The sequence below is a fragment of the Panthera tigris genome, chromosome C1 (assembly GCF_018350195.1).
Source record: "Panthera tigris isolate Pti1 chromosome C1, P.tigris_Pti1_mat1.1, whole genome shotgun sequence".
Taxonomy (NCBI): Eukaryota; Metazoa; Chordata; class Mammalia; order Carnivora; family Felidae; genus Panthera; species Panthera tigris.
The window spans coordinates 68103719-68130102 of NC_056667.1; the positions used below are offsets into that span (position 1 = coordinate 68103719).

The following is a 26384-nucleotide window of genomic DNA, read 5'->3' on the forward strand; positions in this document are numbered from 1 at the left end:
TGATGAGCTTCAAAGTGTTAATTTAATTTTGCTGAAAGAATTTTATTTGAATTACTTGTTCCAAAATTATGTTTCATCATTTTCTTCTTGCCCTCCCAGTCCCCTACTTTCAGTCTGTTGACATAACTTAATAATATAATTCAAATAAATAACAAATTTAGAAATATTTTAGAATAAATTCTATATTCAGAAAGTAGTTAATGTTCACTTGGATTTAAGTCACACTCAGAAGTTACAACAGGGTTAAGATTCTGTTTTTAGAAGATACTGCTCTGTGCATCAGAATTGAAAGATACATCAAATCTTTTTTTTTTTTTTGAAGGATACATCAAATCTAACAGTAAAATGTAGTATGTCTGAGTGAATAGTACTGTCATGATAGACAACAAGCAGAAAATGAGTTTAATAATGTGAATCTCTGGCTTGGATTGTTAATGAAAATCTTGTGTATATAGTCCATAATTTTACATCGTTTTTTTTTTTTTCGGGGTGGGGGGGTGCACTAACTGAATTCCTGCTGCTATGTTTGAATGTTTTTATACGTTTAAAAAAGATTCCAGGTGTGGACCAATGGCTCATTAGTCCACATAATGAAAATTTTTCCAATCAAGATAGAGACCACTTTGCTGGCACAGTAGCTTAACTCAGCAGGGGGGCTAGCAGAGAGAGACTTTTTCATGAGATACTGCAGTTTTATTTCTAGTGTCACCTATCAGGTCAAGATTCATATCTGCCGTTAAGAGAAATTTCATTTTTGGCGCATCAGGCCAGGGGGTGTTGCTTTTGAAGCAGTTCCCTCCTACGGGTAAAAAGAACTTAGGAGGAGCCCACACTGCTAGCTGTGACAGTACACGCACTTAATGCACACTGTTAGAGTACTGATCCAGCATCACATGGTTTTGTCTTAGAAAAGTTTTACATGACATGATAGTCCTTTATTGCCAGAAAGCAGATAATATTCTGTGAACACCTATAGAGAAACCCAATCAAAGTTAGGTATGAGAACGCAGGAAAGGAGTTATAAATTTAACCATTCAGCCATTAAGTTTCTTCAGAGCCCTTTTCAAATCTCACAGAGATGAGCGCTTTTTGTATTGGTTTCCGGATTCTTACAGATAAAACTCAGGTAGAGTTTCCTAGATGGTTTCTTCCTTTCTTTCTCATTCATTGAGTGACTAAATTGAGCCAGGTGCTTAAGATTCTGCAGTGCAGGAGGCACAGTTCAGGCTCTTGAGGAGCTCATGGTATTGTGCAGGGCTGGAAACCTCAAGTACCTACGGGGGCCTAGGAGGGGAAGTAACCTGAGTGCAGCTGTCCAGTGGAGGTCTGCAGTAGGCAGGAAAATGCTTGCCGGAGGACCCATGATTGCCATTCCAGTATTTAGCCTGCTTTTGCTTGTCTTCTGGCTTTTCAATATAAACCAGACCTGGATTTTAAGCAATAGTACCTAAATAAGATTAAAACAAAACAAGCCTGTGTATTATATAGGCCTGCCTTTTCAGGGCTTCTATTTTTCCTCCTCTTTACAATAGTGTTTCACCTTAGTATATTATTTTAAAGGCCAAACAATTTTGGATTTATTTTACATCTATATGTATGAGAGGTAAATTTCCACATTTGCAAGGACTCATTTGTTTTATATTCAGACGAACATTATAAATATGTCATGTTTTCTGTACATATTAAAGAGCAAGCAAACCACTAAACACTTTTGTTTTTTAAGTTTTACCACAGTAAAGCCTAATTATATAAAGGTTTAATTGCTAGAATTAGCTTATCTCCCTTTATCTCTGTCTTCTGTCAACTAATGTTTAAGAATCAAGTCTCACCCATTAAATTTACTTGTTTCTGCGAAATAAGAACAATGCTGTATTTATTCTTAGAGACTCCTCTCCCCTGTGTATTTTTGAAAATTGTTTAGAATTTCCAAATAAAAAATGATTATAAAAGATCAGACTTTCAAAATATTCTGTAGGTTTTTCTTAGAATTGATTTTATTCTTAGAGAACTAATCTCAAACCCTTCAAAAACCAGTTTTGTTGAGAAACTGATGTGCTTTGATTCTTTTGGCCAATTTTTATAAGCAGAGTAACCACTGTGGAATCATGTATCAGTAAGTAGGAAAGTAAATTGAATTTTTGTGTCCTAGAGAATTAAATTATGCTATATAATGGAGCCCTGGCAAGCCTAAGTCAGACATGTGAAGGCTTGCTCAAGTGACAAGTTACAAATAATGGCAGTTCTTCAGCAAAGTCAGTAAAATGGATTTCAGGGTGAATTCTTTATGCAGTGAGTATTTAATTAGATTTCATTAGTCAAAATTTTAGTTAATTAGCTTAAATTTCTTTGTTGTTTATCCATATTTCAAAAAAATTATGCCTGGGAAAATGCTAGATATGCAAGATATAACTTCACCTATTCATTGACATGTATCGAGAAAATTTAAGAATACTGCTGTAGAAATAGCGTCTTAACCAATTTTAATTGTACTTTTAATTCTCTAAGCATATTTTACAATGACTTTTGTATTAGTGATACCTTACTAAAAATGATGTTTGGCTGTAGGGTCTTTTTGCTTAGTTGAGTGGCAGAAAAAAGTAGATCCAGGGGTTAAATATGAAATAAAAACTATTTTGGGCATGTATGTATTTCCTTTGGACTGTTCCATAATTTGGAAGGAATAATTGCTTTTATCCCAAGGTTAAACTTAAGAAAGATGAAAATAATTCAGGCCTTTATTCATTCATTCTTTTATTTACATACACATAATAAGAAAAATGTATAAAATTTATATTCATACACACACTGTGTCAGCATCACAAGGGCAATAATCATTTTTGTTTGTTTATTTCATCAATGTGCCCAAGTGCCTAGAACAATGCCTGGTTTATAATAGGTACTCATTTTATATCCATTACATAAATAACGGAAATCTTTACAGAGAGTCATAGTCTTAATAGAGAGAGGATAATAAACTGTTGTAATAACAGAGTGGTAAGTGCCATGATGATGATATTCACAGAAGCATTGGGATGAAGGGTAGGTGGATGAGTGGATATATACCAGGAAGGGCTTCTAGCTGTAAGTGATGATGCTTGAGCTGACTGAATATGAATTGAATAAGCTATGTCAAGACAGTGGTGAGCGTGGTGGTGGAGAAAAAAATCAATGGAGAACAGTATGGTGTGGAATAAAGTATAATAGTGGTTCTTAGGAACATCAGAATCACCTAGAAGGTCTGAAGTGGGGCCCAAACATTGCATTTCTGACAACTTTTAGGGACGGTGCTGATGTTGCTTAGTATCACTCTTAACCATTGTCATATTGTCTTTGTGTGGGTGGTTGAGGTGAGGCGTAGGGGTGCATGGGTGTGGATATGAAGTCACACTTTTAAAAGTTTTTGAAAAGAAATTATGAATTCACTGTGATTCAGAAGTAGTAACCAGTTGATTACTGGGAGTTACTATTTAGTCTTCTCATATGGCTTTTTATTCGTGTGATCAAGCTCCTTGGGCATAATTTTAGGCTCTAAAAAAGGATTTTCTCTCTCTCTCTCTCTCTCTCTCTCTCTCTCTCGACAGTATATTGAGAAGGAAAAAAATGGAAAAATTGGCTCCAGATTGTAAAAAACAGTACATATTTTCTGTTAAGAGTAAATGTTTTCAGAGCTCCTAAACCTTTGCTTCAATTTATCTCTTCTCATTGTGATAACCTTGTTCTTTTTCTTGTTGGGAATAACTACATGGCCATTGCTATGAAAATGCTGAATTGACTTACTGTAGGGACTTTGGATTTCCCAGTCTAGCAAAATTGACTACTTTTGTTCACTTCAGGATATTTTTGATTAGTTGAAAGCTAGGAGGTAAATTTTCAGCCAGGTATGTGGAGATTTGGCCGTATGACTCCTATTAAACTTAATGGGAGTGAGAACTCCCATTAAATTAATAGGAATTGTACAGCATATCTGTGTTGGCTGCATTTCAAATGTAACCTTAGTTTTTAAATTCACAAGTTATGTAAATTAACAGTGGTTTAAAACAATGCATTGTTTTTTTAATAATGATTTTATTTATATGTTTAGTGCAGGTCAATGTGATTTTACTCCTTGAAAAAGTACCTAACTATATTGCTCTTAAGATACTTTATTGTATTATATGAGTGTAAGGTAATCTGACTGCAGCAGCATTCTTCTGCATAGGTAGTGATGTAATTCTGTTTTTAAAATATAAATATTAATGCCATTTACAAATTATATAATACTGCCTCTTATTTTCTAAAAACCAAATGCCTTATAGTGTTACTACCAGGATTCAAGAACAAGGTATATTTGTTCAGGATATGACTCAAAATTGAAAAAATAAGACTAAACTTAATAAAAGGAACTGGCATCTTTAGTAAAGTTAGTGTAGAATATACTTTTGTCATCGTATGTATCAATATTCAGTGTCAACATATGCCATATTTCATATATTAAAGGTTAAATTCCAGTGCTTGGTTGTTGAGACTTTCTTCCTACTTTTCTTCCCACTCTCTACCCTATTTCATTCTCTTTTGCTTCTTTTCCAGTGTCAGAAAAGGTTTGTTGATTCACAGTCTATGTTGATGCACTCCTAGTTCTGTTCCTGGTAGAAAAGTGTTATAAATCAGTGTGTCTCACACAATAGCCACCCGATAGACCTCAATAACATTGTATTGCTTGGCTGTTTAATTTTTACAAGCCTGTTTTCTGACAGAAAAGACTGTATCCAATGCTAAGTAAATAAATCTGTCGTTATGAAATAATACTTTGCTAAAAGAGGTTATGAACTTGTCTATACTAGAGTAAATATTTGAAATATTGATTTTATATCCATAGTAGGCATTTGTCACAGTTATTGTTATAGTTTTGAAAGAATCAACAGTGTTATTAAAAGTAGCTTAATGAAAATCACAGGAAACATGGAAAGCATCTTAATTTCGCCAAACAATAATTGTGTTAATTACTTCTTACTAATTTCAGTTTTGATGAATCTTTTGCTTCATTCTTTGAATTAATATACCTTTTCGCTTTTTTATATGCTGTATATTTAGTTTGTGGTATTAGAGAATACGATGATACAAATGATTGAGCACTTCTGAGTATTAATGTAGAACTGGTATGTCTCCAAGAACCGATTTATCTGCCACATTACTAAGGGAATGTTTTACTGAAACATATGCTTGGTACCCTATGGTACTCTTTATTTTCTTTTCACCTCCTGCATGACAGAGAATGACATATGACAGCCGTGCGGTCTACATGTATTAGACATCAATGTGGATTAGTGAATATCTCATGACATCTTTCAACCCTATTCTTGAACTCCTTTTGTCAACTTGACAGAAGTGATTCCAGGAGAATACCTAGCCCCGGCCCTGGGATCTCTTGGCTAAAATGTAAGACTGAGAAGGGAATTCCATATCAGAGCTTCAGGAAGCAAAAACAACATTTATAATCCCTTCTTATCAGCATGGGACTCTACTGAGTTTGACTTTTATGTCTGCCATTATTCTTGCTTGGAGGGCTTTTCTTTTCTTAAAAGTACTTCCCCCCTCCCCCCGCCTTCTGATTTTGAATGTAATATGTTCTCATGAGAAGAGATAAAAAAATTAGGAAGTTGAATAAGCATTTAAAATTGCTCATAATTCTAGGACCTTGATATTACCACAGCACACTTCTTTTTTGTTTTATTTCCCAACACTCTTGATATGGATAAAACAAAATTATGATATATGAAACAAAATTAGGTTCTTCACGTCCATATGCTTTTCTATTCTGGTTTTTCATTTATATTATCATAACCTGTATTACCATGTCATTATATGTTTAGATAACGGATTCTAAGAACAGCATGGTAATTTATTATTTATATGTCAAAAATGACTTAATCCCCTGTCTCTACTTATTGGCTATTTGAACTTAATTTGTTTCAAGTATAACTATAGTAAATATCTATCTAAATCTTTTCTTTCATATTTGGTTATTTCCTGAGACTAGAATTTTAGAATTTTGATTATTACATCAGGCATGTGGACATCTTCAAAACTGGTTTTGGATGATGTGAAATTTTTTGTATGTTGGTGCAGTTTTTCTTATTCTTCAAACTCTATGATAATATCCCTTTGTCGTTTTTATTATAAAAAACAATTGCTTGCCTTATAATTCATTTCGTTCTGGTTAATTTTTAATGAAAATTTTAAATATTTACAAAATAATCACAAATGTAACAGTTATCAATATTTTACTTCATTTGCTTTTCTTTTTCTTCTTTTCTTACTTTTTGATGCATATTTATTTTCTTTTGTGAGATCTGCCATTATTTTTATGCTTAAAAGTCCATTTCTTGATATTGGTTAAGTATTTATTCACTTGGCATTTCTCTGTAACTCCGTGTTTTTACTTAAATTTTTTATTTAAATTTTTAAGCCATTAGGAGTTGACTTTGTTATTAGTTGAGAGTTCTCGATTAATTTAAGTGAACTAATTGGGTCATTGGGTGTGAATCAATTTAACTAACAAAGTAGATAAAATTAAGACATACCCATATAAAAGCATAATGGACACTAAATTCAAAAGAAAAAGAAATGAACACTTCTTTCTACACAGATTGAACTATGATTAAATGTCATTATTCTGATTCCAGTAATAGTTCTCTTATCTGCTTATTTTTTTGCACCTAGTCTATTTAATAAATTACATTTTTAAGGGATAACAATTTTGTGAGAGATGAGTAAAAAAAGCATGACAGCAGCAATTAAAATACCCCATAGTAAAAATAAAGTTTGAATTTTAGGAATTGTAGAGTGTCAAGAAACACAAGAAGTTTTCTGGAAAAAATAGAGGGATTCACGGGTAGCAGAGTTTTGTTTTGCGTATGGGTTTAATCTAAAAGAGATTAAGTAAAATTCTCATTTATTTTGCTGGGTATTTATAGAATGCTTCTTACTACTGTTTTGTAGCTATCTCTGTGTGTGTTTGTGTGCGCGCGCGCGCGTGTGTGGTGTGTGTGTGTGTGTGTGTGTGTGTGTGTGTGTGTGTATTAATCATTAGTTCTCTCTCCCCTTCCTGATTCTTCTTTTTTTTCTTTGTAGTATTAAAATCTAAACCAGGTGGTAGATATATCTAATATTTAGCTTTTGATTAGAGGCAATATAATAAGTTTATAAGAAAGAGTCAGGGCTTCTTAACTTAGTCAAACACAATAAAAAGGATGGCTGGGGTTGTTGCTGGTGGTAGTGGGGAGAGAGCAATCTTGGATTTTAAGAGAAGTGTTTAAGGAAAGCACTTTTTATGATTTTCTTTTTTTGTTGTTTTAAGTAGATATGTTGGATGTCTGAGTTTGTTTCCAGGCAGAAATGGGATCCAGTACAAGGACAGGAATGCTTATCTAGGAAAGTAGAGTGTGCAGTATGTTCAGGTAGAGGATGAGTCAGGAAGAGATGTGTACAGGAAAAGAAGAAATTTAAGGCAGTCGTGCTGGATGTTTTTAATCTTGTTTATGTAGAGCAGTGCCCACTCGAAATTTAATGCACAGGTAAATCACTTGGAGATCTTGTTAAAATGTAGATTCTGACTCAGTAATCTGGGATAGGCCTCAAGAGTCTGCATTTCTAATAAACTCCCAGGTGATGCTGAGGTTGCTGGCCTGTGAGAGGACATCTGAATCAAGGAGTTTTGGTTATAAAAATGTTTAGTCTAGAAAATCAGATTTTTCATGACTGTGATTTTCTACCCGTGCAAAAGGGTTTGTTTCTAACCTTAACAGCACAGTTGAAATACAGAAAAACATCAATTTCAGTTTTATAACTTATTTTATTTAAAAAAGGAACTGAGCTATCTTGAAACTTTACTGAACATTTTTATATTTGGTTATGCTTCTAATCCAATTTTATATGCTTTCGATTGACCTTTTATCTGATGATTTGTTTTGAAAAATCCCTGAGCAACAATGCAGCCTGACCCTTTCTCCCTAATATTTCCTTCTGTTCCCCACTGATCTGTCCTACTTTCATTCTGTGTTATATGGAAACATTATTTTTAATAGCATTTTACTACAATATTACTTTATTACTTAAAGTAATATTATAAAATCATGTAAGGCCAAGTTGTATATTTTCTTAACCCATTTAGAAAAACTTTATATTTTCCTAATTTTTCAAAGTCCACATATTTAGAAAAACTAAGAGTTGTAATTTTCACTTTTGCATTAATACCCTGACGTGTTAGCCTCCTGAGAGAGTAGAGGATGAGAGTACTGGAATGTACACTGGTTATCAAAAACAGCTTAAAGATGTTTTATCTGCTTAAGGTTATTTAATGATTTTTCTACTTTGTGGCATTACGCATAATCAAAGATTTTATTTATTTTTAGTAGTGGACATAATCTGCTTTTACTTTTCCTGTCAGAGATAAAGATAGATTACTGATGTGATTTATTTTAGATTTATGATAATACAGATCACAAATCACATTTATTTCTACATGAAATTTATTAGATTCTTCAGCATTTTAAAGCTGGATAGAAAGCAAGTAAATAGCAAATTTTAAACAAAGAGAGTTTTCTGTAGGTATCTTAGAGGTCAAAGTATTTTTGTTTTTAGTTTTTGGTAGAATTGAAGAACTATAGACTTAGAAGCACAACTGGAGGTTAGTAGTTATAGAAGTTTTTCAGTTTACAGCTGGAGAAACTAAGAAAGTCTGCAGAGATCATCCCTTTGCCGAGGTCTACTTCCTGCCAGTCCATTTTTCTTTCTGTAGAACTTGACATATAGCTTCAGATCATTGGTGTATTTTCCTGCCTCATGAGGCTGTCACTCAACAATATTTAAGATATACTTTAAAATATGTTGCTTCACATTGTTTAACTTAAATGGTGCTGATTGAAAAAAATAATGTATTTCAGCTTTTTTTACATTACCATTGCAGATTAAAAACAGTATTAAGTCATGCTAACTCTGCAACTTTCCAGTGATCTTCAGAAGTTACACACCTACAGGCCTCTATTTTTTTAAAAATCACAGTTTCTCTTGGGAAGTACAAACTATTGCTAAGAATGATTTACTGCCACAACACTGAAAAACTGAAATATTACAAGAGTAATTTTAACTTTTACTATATTTAGTTTATCAGTTCACACTGATTAGCAGTCACCATTAAAAGAGTTGAAAGCATGCCTTCAGAACTCCTCCTGCAGGTATGGGGTTTAGACATTATCTTTTCTCTTTTGTTTGCTTATAACAGGAAGCTTATTTAATCCATTGCTTTGTTTCAGAGTTTAGGCAAATAGAGACTATCCTTGTTAGCTTTCAAAAGCTCTTACTTTTCCTGCATTAATGGCACTCAGGGTACATTCTGTGATCCCTCTTTATTTACCAGAAAGCTTGTCTTTGAGAGCTGTCACTCCATTCTTTCAACTGTGCTGTTAATTGACTGATAGCGAAAATTGTGTGGAAAACCTTTAGTGACAAAGATTGGATATAGGTGTTACTCTAGTCTACAGGCTGGTGAATCTTTGCTTCTTGATCCCACTTCTATTTGTACTAAAATACTAAATATAGACTGGAAGAACAAAGTACATTTAAAAGCATTCAGAAATGTTAAGCAACAATAAAACTCCATAACCATTTAAATGACAGCAGCTGACTATTTGAATTAACTTTGTGTTTGGCTTAATTTGGGGCCCTAATTATTCCTAACTTACGTGAGTAGATTTCAATTATAGTATCCTGCAGGGATTTGTAGCTAAGGCAACTAAAAGAATCATTTTACATAAAGTACTTTTGTTCAACTGATTAGTCAAGTTAAAACGTAATGATGTAAAATTGAAACCCTTCCGACAAGGTCCAAACAAATGTTTCTAGTAGTTTTGCTAAAAACCGAAGGAAAAAAAAAAGATTGAACTGAGTTTAATTTTAAACAATATTTTGGTCTTTGGGAAGATTTACTTCATTGTAATGCTGATAAATATATAAATATGTCTTAAGACATGTGTGTTAGTAAAACATGAAAGATAAATTTGTCACAGTAGAAACAAACCTTTATAAGCAGTGTCTGTTTGCTTTATAATTCTTTATGTATGATTTTTGACATCTTCAAATACATTGCTTTAGAAGAGAAATATAAATAAGTAATTTGAATGACTAGCTCTTCTGTGTTTTGGAATGCATTTCAATTGAACACAGATCAGATACTCAATTATTGATTTGAAATGTGATATACCAGTAAGCACCAGGACATGCAATATGGTTGACACTGTGCTACAGTGAATAGACAACTCAGTATTTAACTCACAGTTCCTTTCTCCCCGCTGTCAGAGTCTTTCTCCCCGCTGTCAGAGCCCACCATAATTTTGAACACCTTTTCCAACGTAAACTTAAGTTATGATTGTTTGTGATGGATGCTACTTTGGTTCCTTACTAATCTATGTGCTGGAGAGAAGTGTAAGAAAAGCGCTTGCTGGGACACCTGGGTGGCTGTCAGTTAATTGTCCGATTCTTGATTCTTGCAAGAGAATCGACTGCGAGTCTCGATCTCACAGTTCTCCGATTGAGTCCCACATCAGGCTCCGTGATGAGCGTAGAGCCTACTTAAGGATCTCTTTCTCTCTCTCTCCCTCTCTCTCTCTCTCTCTCTCTCTCTCTCTCTCTCTCTCAAAAAAAAAAAAGCACTTGCTGGCATCAATAGACCACTTTGAGGCTTAACCATAACATTTCCCTAGAGTCTTATAGCTGTTTAATATTAGTCTAATACAGTTAATGAAGTTAAAAGCCAGCAGTTCTGTTCTCTCTTCTTAGCAACTTTGTGGTCCTCTTTGTCGTCTTCCTCTCTCCTACCCCTTTTTTACCCCTTCTTTCAGTTTTTGAACATGTATTGTATATTAGTCATTGTCTTTACATACTTATATATGCATTATTTCCTTTAATCATGTCAGTTCTCTGACCAGTTTGTCACTGAGTAAAACTCAGTCTGAAAGGCGTAACATAAAATTCAAGGACCTGAACTTTGACTTCAGAGTGCTCTTACTGCTCCAGCCAAGCTATGTTAACAAGTGTTTCTTAAAAACAATGCCAAGAAATCCATGCTTCCACCTGTTCAGTGCCTATTTGTTCTTTAGGATACATTTCAAAAGTTTCGTACCTTTAGGATGTTTTTTTCTCATATAAACAGGAGTCCTTTGAATTTATATAGCAGCACAGTCCAGGAGGGTCAGTTACCAGCCACAGGTGGTTATTGAGCACTTGAACTATGGCTAATGAGACTGAACACATACATTTTTATTTTATTTTATATTAATTGTTTTAAATTTAAGTAGCCACAAGTGGCTAGAGCAATTCATAGGTATTTTAGTTTTCTTTTTTCACTTAGGGTTTTTTTTTGGGGGGGGCAGGGAGTCACTTCCTATACCTCTTTTATATGTTTTAGTAAATTCTTTGAGGTCAGGGAAAGTGTTTTACTTATTTCTATATTTTTTCATAGTGCTATGGTGCTTAGAAAAATATTTGAACTAGTTGAGGAATGCATTTAAGGTGTGTTAGTGCCAAAGCAGTGTTTTAAATATATATTCACGGTACAGCAGTTTCACTAACACTCACCCAAAAAACAGTGTGATGAGTTTGTGAATATCGAAAACAAATACAGTATAGGTGTATGCATAGAATGTAGCATGCAGGAATGGAGTCTTTGGGATTAACAGCTGAGTTTAAGTATACTTTCACATTTAATGGTAGCAAACCCTAGTTGCTGACTGCAGCCTTAGTTCTTCTGTGATTTTGATAGTTCTTTAAATTATCTGGTTGGTAATAACCTACATCTGAGTTAGCTAATTGTTGATTTCTGTTCCCTAATAGAGCTTCTTTCTTGAAATCCAATGATGAACCTAGCTGATACTGCCATTTGCTTTCTATAGTTTGAGAAAATGCTTTGGAGGATAAGTAATTATGAAGGCATCAGCTTAAAATGATGAGTAATGACTATCTCTATAGTCATTTAGGAAATCTTATGATCTTGGCTCATGAATTTCTTCTTTTAGTAACTAGAAAATTATTTAATTTTAGTGTAGCTGTAAGAAGAAGGGTATTTTATTATTATAATAGATAATGGTGTTTAATTATGACATTTTACATAGACTTACACATCACACTTGAAAATTATTACTTTTTTGGTTAATATGTTCTTACTTATTATTAAAGAGTTTATGGCTTATAATATTACAGTTGATGGCTTTCCTGGGGGAGGCTTCATAAAATGCCTTTTAATTATATATGTGTATATGTTTATATGTACATGTATATTTCTGTATGTGTGTGTATGTATATGTTTATGTGGACGTATATGTGTGCATATGTATACTGGCATTCAAATTTCTTTAATTTTTCTGTTTTATTGAAAAATAATTGATGTATATTACTTACAAGTTTAGGTATACAGCTTGGTGGTTTGATTTACATATACTGTGAAATGATTATCACAGTAGGTTCAACTAACACCCGTCTTTTCATATAGATGCAGTAAAAAGAAAAAAGAAAAAAAATTTTTTTCTTGTAATGAGAGCTCTCAGAATTTACTCTTAGCAACTTCCCCTATATATCATACAACAGTGTTAGCTATAGTGTTGTACATTACCAAAATGTCTTATTGTCTCTTTATTTAAATAGCGTTTGCAAATGGATGTCTGATTTAACATGCTGTGTCTATTCCCTATTCCTGTCTCTCTCATGTAGAAAAATGACAAATTGTCTATTAGTAGAAGTTGGGGTAAATGCATAGTGCAACTGGAGAAAATATTTTTTATATTCATTACTTTTAAAGAAGAAAGCATTTCACTTAGAATGGTGAGTTAAAAAATAATATATTCTGGACTTCTATTAAGTACTTTCTAATTAAAACGTTTGCTCAGGAAACTTAAATTTTCACTGACACGCTCAGCATTGATTTGAGGTTTCTGAAGTGCTAGTTTCTGAGCCTCACATCTAATAGTTTATTACCACCTCTTGTTTTATAACAATAATGGTGCTTCTCAGATTGAAGCGTTATTTTATCAACTTAATTTCTGAATGATTTATATTTATTTTAACAAGTCTCAGTCAGCTCATTCTTAAAATGAATGTTTGGTGTCACTGAAAATAATTGAAAAGAATGCATTGCCATTTCATACGGCAAATATAAGAATAGAATTCCAGAAATGCTTGAGCTGTGGCTGCGTTATTAGAACAATGAATAATCCTCCAGGTGGCTACCTGGAAGGAGAGGGTATAGTTTATGATGGGGAGAGATATTTTGGAATATAATCTGATATACACGTGGGAAAAAATAGCTAACTTTGTAAGTATAGTTCATGTATTTGTCACTTAAATATGAAGGGAATAAGAAAATAGTCTAAAATTAATAATTTCCTGGATATAGCATTTGGCTTAATTATCTTTATATAGTAGTTTTTCAAATTATGATCATATGAAAATATCTGAAAATAAACCTGCATGGAGTTAGGTTCAGATTTCTCTGTATTTTTTATTTAGCATTTGCAAATGAATATTCGATATACCATGCTGTCTCTGTGTGTCTGTCTCTTTTTCTTGCTTGCTTTTGTTCTCTTTATGTCAGTTTAGAAAAAAAAATTAGTAAATTTTGTATTTGGTGGAAATACATATTTCATATTTTTGGCAGCTGAGGAGTACTGCACAATATAAATTAAGATACAGTGAATTTTTCACAACTTCATTAAACTATTTTTCTTACCTATGCTTAAGGACATTTTATTGGTATTTATTCTGCATGAAGATCTGATACTTAAAATTTACTCTATAAATTTGGTGTACTCCTTGAAAAAAGTACCCAACTGTCAGTCCATTCCAAGAGTGAAGAAGGCAGATCCAGCTGGTCCAGAGGAGAGAAGGTCTAGTTGGTGCATAAAAAATTCATGTCAGCATTTCGACACTGCATTCTTTTGGGGTATCTGTTATCACTGAATAGGAAACTGTTTCAAATTGACAGGCAGACAGAATGTTGTGCTGAATGTGTAAATTGGAATTATCACATCTAGCAGTTCCCTTCACCAGGTGCCGGCTTGGAGCTCCGTTCTGCGCTAATGTCGAGAGAGTGCCAGGAATAGTTCTATTTGCTAATTATCCCTCATCTTTTCCAATGTCTAGTTTCTTTAGTAAACAGCTTGCCCAGGTGTTTTCAGGAATGCCGAGCAGGACAATGCAAGACTGCAGGTGCTTATGTGGCAAGAAGATGCCATACAGAACACTGAAAACATCTATATCCATCTGTGTAAAAAGGATTATTGCTTTCAAGGGTTTTATTCTCTAATGTACTGAAAACAATAGTTGTCAGTATTTTGTTGGCCCTGAGATACTGTGAGAGCAAAAATGTGGGGGTTAGTGTTTTTAAGAACGCTAGAACATTTAATTAGGCTTTACTTTGAGTCTTTTAAAAACATTTTATGATCTGCAACCTGTGTGGATACACAGTGAGGTTTTCAAAGATTATAAACAATAAGGGCAAATGTAATATTAAACAAGGAATATTAAAGATGAGTTTTTTGTTTTTTTAGGCTTTTTGATCTTAGTTTACTACTACATGATATCATTGTGGGTTTTTTTCTCTTTTTTTCAGAAAATTCTTGTGCAGTATAGTATTATGATGTTTAAAACCAAAATTTAGAATTCTTTATGCTTTATGAATTTATATCACAAGTTGTTTAAGTACTGCTCAAATTAATGTGTGCTTGAAGCATTTATAAGAGTGTTACTTTTTTTGAAATTTAACAATTTGAATCACAAAATTATCCTTTAATTAGTTCTGTTAATTGTGTTTTCTTGACAGTCATAAACATTCTTCTTAAAGAGTTTGTTATCTGTCTTTTGCCTATCCGGTGGGCATTGAATTATCTTAATAAATTTTGCATTGGAGATTGCTTTTTTATTTTCTTCTTTTCTAATCATTTCTCATTATGGTAAAATAATGAAGTGCTAAGTACTTTAAGTATGAAGATTTTGTGAAGTTTCCTCTAGTTTGCCTAGGACTGTGAAAGTTGTCGTGGCATTTTGACAGCTGGTCACATTGCAGTGATACTGCTGAACACTTCACAGGATTTCTCTTGTCAGCTTTGATTTAGGATTAGACATTATTGTCTTTTGTATTGACTTGGTCTCTGTTTCCTTTCATCGACATATCCTGTAGTGAAAATACATTCATACCAGAGTTTCCCATGGGAGTGAGAAAGGGTATATATATATATAGATAGAGAGAGAGAGAGAGAGGCAGCAAGTTTTGGTGTGAAGTCCATTGGTTCAGATTCTGACTCTTACTTACCAGCTATGTGAATTTGTGCAAATTATTTAACTTGAGCCTGCATTTTCTTATTTTTATAAAATTGGGAAAATCCCTACTTTTCAGAACTGTTGACGCTTAGAAATGAGATGTTTAAAAAAGTCATTTATTGGGGCGCCTGGGTGGCGCAGTCGGTTAAGTGTCCGACTTCAGCCAGGTCACGATCTCGCGGTCCGTGAGTTCGAGCCCCGCGTCAGGCTCTGGGCTGATGGCTCGGAGCCTGGAGCCTGTTTCCGATTCTGTGTCTCCCTCTCTCTCTGTCCCTCCCCCATTCATGCTCTGTCTCTCTCTGTCCTAAAAATAAAAAAAAAATAAAAAAAAAAAAGTTGAAAAAAAAAATTAAAAAAAAAAAAGTCATTTATTTGTCAGTAATTATTGAACACCTGGCAAGTGCTAGGACTGTGCTGTGTGCTAGGCATGGCTTTTGCCTTTAATGGACTGAACAATAATTATAGTACAACATCTATGAGGGAACTAGAGAGAGGTGCACAGGGAGCACACCCAGCTGAAAGTGAGTATGTTAAGAAACATTTTCTGGCAGAGATACTTGAATGAGTAAGAACTGGGCAGCTGAAGAAGAACGAGGCATTCCAGGAGAGGGACTAGAATGTGTAAGATCATTGCCGCTAAAAACTGTAGGGAATTGTGGGTGGTCAGTGCATGTGCAAGGTTGGGGGAGGGTGGTATAGGACAGGTCCTATAAAAGAGTTTAGGATTCTGTCATGTTGGTATCAGGATAATTACTGAATAATTTCAAAGGTGATTATAGATTTTTGTTCTAGAAGTATTTATTTGGGTTAGATGGGGTTCACTATTGAAAGCAGAGAAAGAAAATGTTGAACCAGTTCCTGTGGGCCAGGTAGTTAACATAGACAAGTGAAGCATGCAGAGTATAAAGAAATAAAACAAAACTAGAAAAATGCATGCTTGTCTAAAGTGGACAGATGTTACTTAGCTCCAGGTGATTATTTTGTCATTTTTTTATGTTTTGTCAATGTGAAGATGTTGTCAGTTGATCTGATTATGTTTTCCCCAATAGAAGTCAGAAATTGATTTTTTTTTAAGATCTCATTTTTTTAAGCAATCTCTGTACCCAACCTGGGACTCGAACCTGTGACCCTGCTATCAAAATTCGCACCTATTCCGACTGAGCCATCCAGGCACCCCAGAAATTGATTTTGAATGATGTATTCACAGCTTGAAACGTTGGAAACTAATTCAAAGCACAAATTCAAACACGGTGAGGGGGGGGGGGGTGGCAAATGGAATATACTTGTGAGTAGGGATCATCCTGTTGCCTGCCCTTTATACCTTCTTCTTAACTAGGACATTTACAGCAGTCTAGGTGAGAAAGAATGAGAGACTGGGAAAAAATTGCAGTGAGATATGATAAAAAGGTGAACTGATGGTGATTTATTCAGGTTTATTGGTGGTAAGGAAGTGGCACTAATGGATGTTTGGGCATAAAATAAACTGGACTCTCCCAGAGATTCAGGGGGATTCATCCTGCCTGGTTTGCCCTGTGGAGGTTGAAAGAGGCATATCCGGCACAGATCCAAGATGTCTGGAGCAGCAGGGGGGTGGGGGACTCTGTTTACGTGTCCTGGGTTCCCTTTGCATCTGTTTGCTGTGCTCCCAGATCTCAGGATACTCACTGGCTTTTTTCCCCTCTCTACTCTTTTCCTGATCTTTCTTCCCTTTGTATTGATTGCCCACGGTTTCTTCCCCCTCACAGTTTGACCTAAGGATGACTTTAGCGTACTCCACCCAGCCTTGTTCTACCTTGACAGCTTCAGCTCTTTGTCTTAATTCTGGAATTGCCCAAGTTTCCTAATTCAGATTCCTGAGACAGAGAGAAACTCATGGACCTCATTCCTTTTGTACCAAGTCAGATCATGCATTGCTGTCGGGATCGCAGACTGACTGCCCCTGCTTTGAGGAACCAAGTCTTTTTCAATCAGCTGTGTCTGGTTGCTAGTAGGATCTCATAGTTGGCCTGGCTTTGCCTTCTCAGCAGTGCATATAAGTAGAGCATTTTTAGTTAGAATGAACTGAGTGCCTGCAGAAATGGCAGTTGGTATTCAGATATAGTGAGTGATGAATGTGGGGAGTCACAGTGGATCATGAATTCACCAAGATGAGAAAATATAAAAAGAAAAGTGGATTTGATTGGTAATTTGTGTGGTCAGTTTAATGAAGTTTCTACCATTAAAAACATAATAATAGTAAGCTCAGACTTAGATAAATGTGCAAGTGGGGCATACATACAGAATTAAAAACATATTATTAGAGCTTTAATATTTCATGATTTATAATAAGCATATAATATGAAGCTTGCCTTAATCATTAAATAGTAAATATGAGTAAAGCTTGGAAAACGTTTATTGTAGGTATACAGAAACAGCTAGTTTTTAATTTCTCTAATTTGTACTTTTCATTTAAACCTAAAACAATGGCTGCCCTTTGGATCCTACTAGATATCAAACACTGTACTAGATTCTTTCTCTTCATTGTCCTGGATAATGCTATGAATGGCTCTCTGAGGTTTGTATTATTTTCTCAATTTTGTACCTGAGGAAACTTATGCACAGATAGGTGAGTTAGGCAGCATCAAATCAACAATAAATGCAGAGTTGAGATTAATTTGTCCACAGGACTGTCTGACACAACATTCTTTATGATTTTTAATTTGTATAATAATGAAAATCCACTTGCATTTTCAGTTTTGGAATGTTTCTAGATGCATATAGTGTGGTGTCTATGATTTGGCTATTCGTAATTTCAGCAATGCCTAGATGTAAAAAGGAAATGACTTTTGAAAGGTTCATTGATGTACGTGCACTCTTCACATTCAGGCTAGGTCTGTTTGATGCCAGACAGCCTATTGAGAAAGTGGGAGATGTAGGCATTCAACATATGCTTTTTGTCTCTGGTGCCAGACATCGTACTTAGCTTCATTTTTTAACTGCGTTGACTACATATTTTGGCATTGTGTCGACACATCAGTGGAAAAGCCTCTATCAGCCCACAGATGGTTCCTTTTGGTGGCACTTGTCGCGAATTCACTATCCATTGACAGCTTCTAGGCAGAGAGGGTTCTGTTCCTAATCAATACATACACAGTTGAAAGATTATATTGCGATTTTAATGTGCCACTATATTTTAAATTTGTGGGTTCTTGGTATATAACAGTATTTAAATAAGTAATTGAGTAAGTGAATGCAATTTTTAAAACCCATTTTGTGACCTTTTAGAGAAAGTATTTTAGGCTGTATACCATCGATACAACCATCACCTCTTAGAAGAATTATTTTTGTGCTTATGTAGCAATTAATCTTCACTCTCAGTACTGTCATTTAAATCTCTCTTATTATATTGATATTTTGAGAAGTGGCCTTTAAAAACGTATGGGAATGGTGAAACATTTTATCTCAAATTGGAAATTAAAATTGGTGGTTAGTTTGCAATAGGGAAATAAGGAAATATAATTGAGCCATTGAGCTAACGGTACTCTATGCCTTGACTCTGTTTATTCAGAGTCATTTGTTATTTTATTCAGCAAATGATGTATTTATTGAGTTTTTACTATATGCAGCTTTTTCTGTGTGTGTGTGATGTGAAGAACTGAAACCAAGAAGAATGAACATCATTTTACCAAAACCCATAAACTTTCTCTTAAGGCGAGAACAAATGTATTATGAAAATATTTAGAGCTAAGACTTAATACCATATATTCCTAATCTTTGCTGTCTTTTGAAGCATGACATGTTCTCACATTTTTAGAGATTCAGCTTGAATTAGAACAGGGTCAGTATTTTAGTTAGCATTCTTATTTCTTATAAGAATTGGGGATGATTACTTAGATTGGGTGTTGGCCCCCTTTAAAAATGATAGCAAATGTACAAAGACCTGAAGAAAAATCATTTACTGAACTTAAAAAGCACATGAAATGAACTGTAGACACATTTAACATCCTCCCTCTCCCATGTAATAGAGAGTAAGCAGGCTGTTTGTTATTTAGAGTACTTACTTTCTATTGGATATGGCTTATTTTCAGCTTGCTATATAGTTTTTATTTTAACGTGCCATGGGGTTTATAATCATAATGTGCATCATCATTCATTTTTCCAACATTGGAAAATGTTGATTGAATAGTTTTGCTGTGCACACCTCTATGAAGTTAATTGTGCAGAATTCAAGTAACTATGAACATTCAGATTTTAATAATAATTATGTGGGAAGGATTGAGAAGATACAACCAATAAAAGTTGAAAATGACACAGTTTAAGACAGGAAGTAAATTATAATGACTGAGTTTTACAGTATTTTAATAACTTGAGCATCACATAATTTTAAAACTTTTGCCATTTTAATTCTGATATGATTGTGTATAAATGTTCTTTAATTTTTATGAAAAATTGTGTTGTTTAAATCATTTGTGTCAATTCAGCAGTATTTCATCTCTGTTGTGTAGTATATGTTTTAAATGTTTATTTATTTATTTTGAGAGAAAGAGAAATAGAGAGCTAGCAGGGGAGGAGCAGAGAGAGAGAGGAAGACAAAATCCCAAACAGGGCTCTGCTCTCGGCCCACTGCCGACTTGGGGCTCAAACTCAAGAACTGTGAGATCATGACATGAGCCGAAATCAAGTCTGACACTCAACTAACTGAGCCATCCAGGTGCCCCTGTTTCATTCTTTTTTTTTTTTTCATTCTTCAACCTCTACATGATTTGAAATTCTCTTAAATAAAAATGACCAAAAACCAATTTAAATATTATTTTAAATATTATTTGATAAATGCTCATTTATGTGTGTGTGTGTGTGTGTGTGTGTGTGTGTGTGTGTGTGTTTTGGTCATCTGAATTGTATGTAATATTGTGTGAGGCTTTAAAAAATATATAGTAAAATATTTTAATGACTTTATTAGCATATTTAAATATCATAAAAAATTAGAAACAAAAAAGGATTTGAAATCCTGATATCAAGAAACTAATGTTTTCTTGGAACATCTCTCAGTGAATTTTTTAAAATTAAAAAAAAAACTCGGTTTTATATATTTAAAAAACAAATAATATGTTCCTACCTTAGACATTTTTTTAGTGTACATTAACATGTTAAGTGTATAATATCTAGAAAATTTTATAACCACATATTATATGGTTTCAGTTACTTAGGTGTGTGTTAGCTGGAAAAACGTCCCATGGTAACATGATACAAGAAATGCTTTGGGGAAAAAATTTTTCTAGGAATCCACAATTTCGGTTCTTGGTCTAACTTGGAGTCTAGTTAGTTCATTTTTCTGAACCAAATTTCCTAATATCAGAAGTTAACAAATTAAATTGGGAGGAGGCCAGTAGCTATGCTGACTCTAAACTTTGAAATAAAGTTAAGTCCACTACAGCAACATACTTTTTAACTTTAAAAATGTGCTTGCCTTTAGTATACTTTTTAATTCATTAACATTTGTGATTTTGTTGCATAATACCACTTCTGCCGTGTGACAGGTGGTGGTTCTTAAGCATACAGCTATCTTCCTTGTGGCCTAACTCATTTTCATTACATAGCCTTGTTTATTTTAGACCATGTGCACACCTCACTGACATTTCAGTAGGATGATGAAGTATTTTACCATAGTTCATTTTGCAAAGATTTTAATGTTTTCAGTAATATTAAGTCAGTTAAGAAACTTAATCTACCACTTGATAAGAGGTGTTAGAACGTCATGGCGAGGTGTTACTATGCACTGTTGACCAGAGAAATAGAAATGTTATTGGTTTATATTTTATGTATTTATTTTGTTTTATATTTTATCGATTCTGTCAGTATCACTTGAAAAATGCCTTTTAACAGTTGTTATTGTTCTTTGTCAACAAACCCAAGAATGTGTTTGATTTAGACTTTGAACATTTTCTGTTACGTGGTATTTTTCATAAAAGAATGAAGACCTAGTATTTTTGTCTTACACTTAACGTCTATTTATGTACAGTTTTGTCATTATTGGTATAGCAGAAGGCAGCTTGTGAACAAAGAAATCCTACATTTATCCTGGATTTTTATTTCACCTGCCGAAGTTAAATCTCACAAAATTTGCAAATTGAGAGAAAATTAGTAATGTGTACTTATTATACCAGGTTATCAAGGTATTTTAAAAAAGGGCGAGGCTATAGTGGATGAGAGAGAAAAAACTTCAGGTTTTGAAAAGTTGGTATTTTTTAGAATAGATTAACCATGTTTTTACATTATCCCTGTTGGTAATGCACCAAAAAAACCCAAAAAACAAAAACCATCAACTGACCCATAATGAGCCAACCCCTTTAGCAACTCTTGCTTCCCTTTTATTTACTAATTTTTTAACTTTGTTTTAGGCACCCAGTAGCTTCTATCAGCTTTTTTTTAATCTTCTTCTGGGCTTCACTACTCCTCTCTGACAGCCTCTAGGTAACTATTCTTTTCAAGTAATAAATAGATCTTGATTGAAAGGTAGTTTTACTTAGGTTTATTTGAACTTTAGGAGGGCAGGGATCATGTCTTTTGCCGGTATGATTCCCGGAAAGTGCAAGGCACAACAGATATTTTTTAAATGAAATAAATATTTGGTGAATGAGTGAATGAACGAATGAATGAATTTCCAGGCAGATGACTATATTAACAGAACATGAGTAAGCCTTTTTTGTTTTTTCTTTTTCTTTTTCTTTTTCATTTTCTTTTTCTTCTCTTTTTTTTTTTTTTTTTTGGACTGGATTCACCTTTTACAAACTCTAGAGAAAGAATATCAATTTTTCATAGCACTTTTATTCTTTGACCAAATAAGTATACCTATCACTTTCACATCTACTGTTGTCTCCCACACAACCAGGACAGTCTATGACAAGGAGATTCTAAGTAAATATTTGTTGGAGGAATGAATAAATGAACGATCCCTTCTCTATTCACAGTATTGCAAAAAAAGAAAAACAAAAACAAAAAAGGGACAGACCTTGTTGTGGGGGGAAAATTTCCATGAAACTAAATAATATAAACATGATGTTTGTAAGTACTCAGTCACACACCACACACACACACACACACACACACACACACACACACACACACAGCAAACACTGGAAGGCTGGAAATACGATTTTTAGTATCATATTTATACTTTCTCATAGATAATATTCTGTACAGATTTTTATAAAGAGAAGGGGCTTCCATTTTATGGGAGTTTAACAGAGCAGTTAATTTAGGTGATTTGTTTGTGATCAGCAGTTGGAGATAGCTGGTGTCAGAACAAGAATTAGAAATTGGTTGGTATGATTCCCAGGCTGTTGATCTTTGCCCTGCAGTAGGGTTGCTTCCTTTATGGTTTTAGGCCCTGTTCATTTGAACTGAGGATGGATAGCTCATGTCAATCTACATATTGTATTGCAAGCTTCTGAAGTATCCAAACCACAGTAACCATTGGATGTGACTCGGTAGTTGCTTGGTCATAGTATTTTCCTATTGCCTCCTAAGTATTGCTTTATGCCCAAGGAGCCTGGGCTTTTAAATGATAGTCCCCGAAAGTCTCTTCCCCTAGAAAGTGAAAGAATCATCTGCAACCATGTTTGACCATGTTTTTCCTTCAGTCTTGCCACCCTCTCCCCGCAAGAATGTGACAGTTAGCCCTAAACAACAGTGGCTCTCTCCAATGATGATTCCTAAGTTGCTCAGAGTGGATTGTAGTGAGCAGATGGAAAGATAGCAGATTGGGTGGGGTGGGGGGATTTCAGTCTCTTGCTGTTATTTACATTTGATTTAGTGTAAAATGAGATTTAATTGTTCATATTAGAGCCAATTAACGGGGAAACCCAAGAAACCTGGTATGGCGTATTGAGAGCCTGCTGTAGAATGAAGAAGAGTATGTTTTCTCACACAGACAGATTGGTGGCTGAGTTATATACATTGTATATAAAATAAATAATGAAGTTGTCAGAAAAGATTAGAAGTTAATACATTTGACCCAAACTTATTAAATTATGTGTCACAAGTATTGAATTACCTCCAGACTTGTGTAGTTCCTGAAACTGGGAATTAAATTGATCTGAATAGCAGTAGATATTTTATTTTTAAACTGTTTTAAGTATTTATAGAAACAGTGATAGAAAGTAATTGTAATTTTCTGATATAAGTAGCGATCTATTGTCGAGGAAGAGCTAAAAATGCTGGAATTAAATTTTTCTTCATTAGACATCACTAAAACTGAAAATTTACATTTTCAGCATTTCAGGTCTTTTATTTTTATATTAAGTATGCACTTACTAACTGTAAGTATGGGTCAACAATGATATGGTAATAGTCATAAACATTCCAAAATACTAAGTTGTCACATATATTTCATGGCTTAATTCCATATATTCTTCTAAGAATAAGGTCCTCAGTGTGAGTTTCAAAACTATCAAGTATGAAGATTTTGTTGTATGCAAAATTAATTGCCAAATGGTGTGTCTGAAGGCAGCATATCTCTTGGCAAATGTGTACATATTTAGTCAGGACCTCCTTTTGATTTGGAAGAAATTGAGTGTGTTTCCCATAGCACTGAGACAGTATATAGAAAAAAATCTTTTTCCTTTTTCTCCAAATAGCAGTCATTGACATAGGTACCATATTGCACAAGAGAATGAATCAGCAAATGGCTTAACAAGATTAAAATTATGTGTATATATTGGGGCATCTGGGTGGCTCAGTCAGTTAAGCCTCTGGCTCTTGACTTCGGCTCAGGTCATGATTTCACAGTTTGTGGGTTCGAGTCCTGCATTGGGCTCTGCGCTGGCAGTGCGGAGCCTGCTTGGGATTCTGTCTGGCTCTCCCTCTCTCTCTGCCCCTTCCCACCGTGTGTGCTCTGTCTCTCTCTCAAAATAAATAAACTTAAAAAAAGTTTCAAAAAAAATTATATATATTAAATGATTACTACATGGTTTCTATGTAATTTGACAGCCTCATTTTCATTTTTTAATATGAAAGTTTCAGTTACTCTAAATATACAGTGAAGTAAAATTAGATTTTCTCGTCTTCTTGGATTTGATTGTCCATTTTACTGTATTTCTAAAGCTTGTGAAAACTCCCATATACTGCTTTGCAGGTGGTAGATTCCTTCATGTGTTAGCATCTCTACCCTTTTTCTGTATTTACTATTTTCTCTAAACAAACAGGCTAAACTATTTTAAAGGGATAATTAAGCTAACATGCTCCATTGTATTTCAGTGTTCCATATGTTTTCCAAAACTGTAACCTCATTTTTTCCAAAATTTAATTTAGTTTTAATTGGTAGACAAATCCAGTTTTGAAGCACTGGCCAACATTGTTTTCAGTTACTTGCATGCCATCTTTCACTTCTGACTTACTAGCTAAATAAGATATTGAAATATTAAGGGCTGGTGAGCAAGCCATATCTGATTCCCTAATTAGACTTTACTGATACAAAGATAAATGTGAAGTATTAAAACTGGAAACATTTTAGTAGCTTTACTACATTGTAGCTGTCAGGTTTTTATCAGTTTTATTTGGGGATATGGAATGTTCACATGGTATCTTACTTATTACATGATTATAATTTCTTCAACTTTCCCTACTTTCTTCCAATATGAAGAGATCACTTTCCTCTGAGCACCACAGATTAAGAACTACCTGTTCTAGCAAGTAATCTCTAATTCTTCCTAGTTTCTTATATTTCCTCAAATGTGGGATTGGTAGTTTTAGCTACTAGTTTCAAGCCAGTAGTTTGTTTCTTCTAAGAAACACCCATGGAAGTGAAGTGACCTTTATAAAGTAACCTTTGTTGTGTGCCCCACAGAGAGTACTGAGAACAGAACTCCCAGGGAGACAGTTCATCACCCTAAAGGGAGGGAGAAAGGTTTACATCACAACTTTCCATGAAAACTTAATTATTTTAAGGGGCATTGAAAATTTTGCTCAAAATAATTTTATTTAAAATGTTCTGTATAGATTGTGAAATTCAAAAAGAAACAATTGGTATTTGTTTAAAATTCAGAAAGATAAAAGTGATACCACTTTTGGAATAAGGAAAGAACAATTTACTGGGCATTTTTTTTTTTTTTTTGCCGAAGATTTTTTTATGCTAATGGTCATAAAATGTGGATCTTATTCTCTAGACTGAGTAGGTTAGGAAAAAAAGGGCCTAAAAATATTTTGATAATTTAGTGCCCAAGATCACATAGTTTCTAAGTTAGTATACCTGGAGTCAGATCCAGACTTTGCTCCAGAGTCCGTGTTCTTACAGTTAAGGCATTCTGAGCTTAGAGGAAGAGGGAAGAAATGTTAACATTTCATACCCTTGTCTTCCTTCTGTTTCTGGAACATGCCAGGCTTTTTCTTATGCCTGGAACTCATTCCTCGGCTTGTCACGTCACTGATTTTTTTCTCATCCTTTAGGTCTTGGCTTTAATTAATGTCAACCCCAGAGAGGGTTTTCATAACAATCTTATGGAAAGCACCTCCCAAATTACATCATCCTATTTATTTTCTTGTTTAACAGTTGTAGTGTCTGTAAATACTTTCATTTGTGTGTCTCTTCCACTATAAGTTCTATGAAGACAGGGACCTGTCATTTTCCCTTTTGTTTCTTCAAGTATTATCTCACATAACAGTACTTGGCACATATTAGCATATTTAGTAGTTATTGGTTCAGTGAACAAGTACAACTTGTTATGTATTTGGTTCCCTTTTAAATATATAGAGATAAGCAAGTACTATTTCCTCAGATTTTTTAAAAGAAATAATTAAAATTGCATTTCAGTTTTAATTGTTAGTTGTTACTGTGGTAGTCAAAAGTTATTTGAAAGAAATCAGTTATATGTAAATTTCCATGAAAATTACTAGAAATCCCTATTGAAACTGTGCTTTCCCAGTATAAGACATTTTGTAAGCTTGCATTTATTTCCCACACAAGATCCTTTTTCTGCAGGCATATTTTAATTATTGAGTTATTAACTTGATTGTATATCTTACACAAAAGAAAGCAATCTTTCACTGATATTTGAGATTTATGTGTT

General features: G+C 34.0%; 1 protein-coding gene across 10 annotated transcripts in view; it reads left to right on the forward strand.

Moving 5' to 3' along the window:
* The window catches only part of ADGRL2 (adhesion G protein-coupled receptor L2), a 188177-nt gene that overhangs the window by 37282 nt on the left and 124511 nt on the right, over positions 1-26384 (forward strand). The gene's annotated exons all lie outside the window — the stretch shown is intronic.